Source organism: Photinus pyralis, unplaced genomic scaffold (assembly GCF_008802855.1).
Source record: "Photinus pyralis isolate 1611_PpyrPB1 unplaced genomic scaffold, Ppyr1.3 Ppyr1.4_LG9, whole genome shotgun sequence".
NCBI classification, from domain to species: domain Eukaryota; kingdom Metazoa; phylum Arthropoda; class Insecta; order Coleoptera; family Lampyridae; genus Photinus; species Photinus pyralis.
Genome location: NW_022170878.1, coordinates 2041717 through 2044476, shown reverse-complemented (window position 1 = coordinate 2044476; position 2760 = coordinate 2041717).

The window sequence follows — 2760 nt, the reverse complement described above, 5'->3', positions numbered from 1 at the left end:
TAAATATCTCGTTTATTTACTAAGATATGGGGGGTGGTAAGTTTTCAAATTGTCACCCTGTATAAGAAAGTGTACAGAAAATAGTGTGAACAGCAGTAAATTTGTGAAATGGGGTACTTCTGCGTGCTGGAAATAATTGCTACTAAGTTTTTCAAACTAAAGGAATTGGAGAAAATGACCTACTCGAAAAAAGGAACTTTACAAAGCGAGCACGGAAGCGAATATGAAACTCAAAGGGCAGCGCCTAAGAAACGCAACGAGGCCATTGGACTTTTGTCGATAAAATCGTGCACCTTTATTGTTAACCTGACAGGATGCAACCCGTCTAACGTGAATTGTGTAGGGAAACATCATTCCCATTATTCGAAGGCATTCGTGCGGTAAAAGTCCTTTTGTGGCCTACCTTGTTTACCGTTTATCGTAAAATCTACAACGTTAGTATCTTGACAAACAGGGGCGCGTACGTCACAACAAAATTAGAGGATTCACATCGCCCTCTTTCCGGGATCAACGGAACGGAATAGATAGCGCAGTGAGGGATTATCTAACCTTCCAAAACGTCGAGATTATAATATGGCAATTTAGAACTCGAATAAATTTCTAAGATGATATCTGACAGTGAAACGGGATCTGTTTCGTCTTGCGCGGCACTCCGAAACGTTTTTATTATTTATTTTCACTATGGCACGCTTTTACGTCATCAGGAAATCATACATTTTTAATAATTAACCGAGTTGGATTTATTCATAATCGCGTGCCAGTTTGGGGGTGAATTATGAAGCGCAAACGGCATGAAAAAAGGGCGAACGCAGGACGGTCCATTTGAGCTGGGATTAGGCCTGCACGAGACGAGAGATGGATTAATCAAGATACTGAAGAAGGCGAGGATGCCGAAATGTCAACGAGGACGAGGAAAACCCACTGTGAGAATCGGAAAACTATGTTAATGGATATGTAGGAACTATGAGTATAAGAAAGAAGGAACTTGGCAGCGACAGAGTGGATAGAAGGTGACGTAAGTACAGAGAAAGAAGCAGACTCTCATCATCCAAGTGGAGATTTTGAAGAGAGCGCGAAAGGTTTTCGAAAAAAGCGCAAAACGGGGCTTCTTTGCCGTTGTGTTACCGTTTTGGTCCACATCTTCGGAATGCCTTCGCATTTTGACAAGTATATATTCAGCACCCTGGCTGGCGCAATAAACCACGTGACTGTGAGTTAATTGCATCAAAATGCACTTAAAGTACGCGAGCACTTGTCCATTAGTGTCAAATCTCCGTATAAGTAATTATTGAATTAAGCCACAGTTTGAAAGCAAGTTTTCAAGCGTAGTAATAATTAGAGCTTTAGTCGTCCATTTTTTGTGCGCATCCGGCGACGAAGAAAAAGTTTTACGACCCCAAGTAACCGCACGATCGTCACTAAAGCTTTACGCCGTAGTTGGGTCGAGTTTATAAGCTTTAAAAAACACAAAACGGGGCATTAAAGTTGAATGAGTTTTAAAAAGATGCGACGTTCCTATCGATCATCGGAAGCGTAGCGATTCGCCCAGCTTTCGCCGTGGAAAACGGGCCTTGCTGAATGTGGAAGGCTGTTAATCTTAATCGAACTGACACCACTTCGAACACGAACACGGAATCTGGATTTTTCGAATCACATCAATCACTTATGGCATCCGTTAGGGGCCTGCAGTTACATTAGTTGTAGATAGTTTGAAAAACTACCGGGATATAGAATTCCCAACTTTGGTACGAAAGTGACAACCCTTTTTAATTTTAAATGTTAATCGGGACTCGCATTTTAATCACAAAACTGATGAATTCATTTAATCTCGGGCGCACATTGAGATTATTCAACAATGTTACTGTCTCACCAACCGTCTAGTTTAGAACAGATTCCCACGTCTGCCAGAATTTAGTAATTTATCCAGGAAGAATATTAGTAGCACGTTTGAAGCTACCTTACGTTCTTATTTCCCAGGCTAGCTCAGGTTAAAACTTTTATTTGTTCATTCAATTTATAGTTAACGATTACCAATTTATTGAACCCTATCCCTTTCCAGAATGTGACGGACTGGCCCTTTCAATATCCTTGTCGGCTTGAAACTGCCCCCTTGTTCAATAAGAGTGTTGCGTCCCGCTACAATCCTTTCGGATTGTGTTCTAAATTGGAGAGTATTCAGGATTATTGTTCTTCTGCGGCACTCATCGCCTTTGGTGCATCTCTCTTGCAAAGAAGAAGCAGCCAACAGTCTTGCAGATTGGTTCAATACCGTCTTTAATACCAAAACTGCATTATGTCCGTATCAAATATAATTTCGCGCGTATTGTGTACAACACGCCAATCTCTTTCGCAGCCGATGTGTAAGCCGATCCACACAGCTTTATAACAGGGAAGGTGTTCGGTCTTTAGTAACGATGTAATAGAGGAATCTTCCCTGGTCCTTCAGAAAACACGTCTTTCCCATCTGGGGACGCTGCAGGTATATTTCTCTTAGACGGTGGGTACATCCTCAACGGAAACGTGAAAGGAGACGAAGAGGGAGAATAACATACATAGGAAGCAGACGGCAGTCGCCTATATTATTCTAAATGAAAAAGGAAAAGAAGACTTAAAATATTATCAAAGTCCTCGTTTGAGATCGAAGGGACTTCAGCGCATTTTTGTGTGGCAGATCAGTATTCTATTAGCCACTTTCGATTCAACCATCAATAACAGATCTTGTCGAAGGCTACTACATTCACTAACCGCTTCCCACTTTCC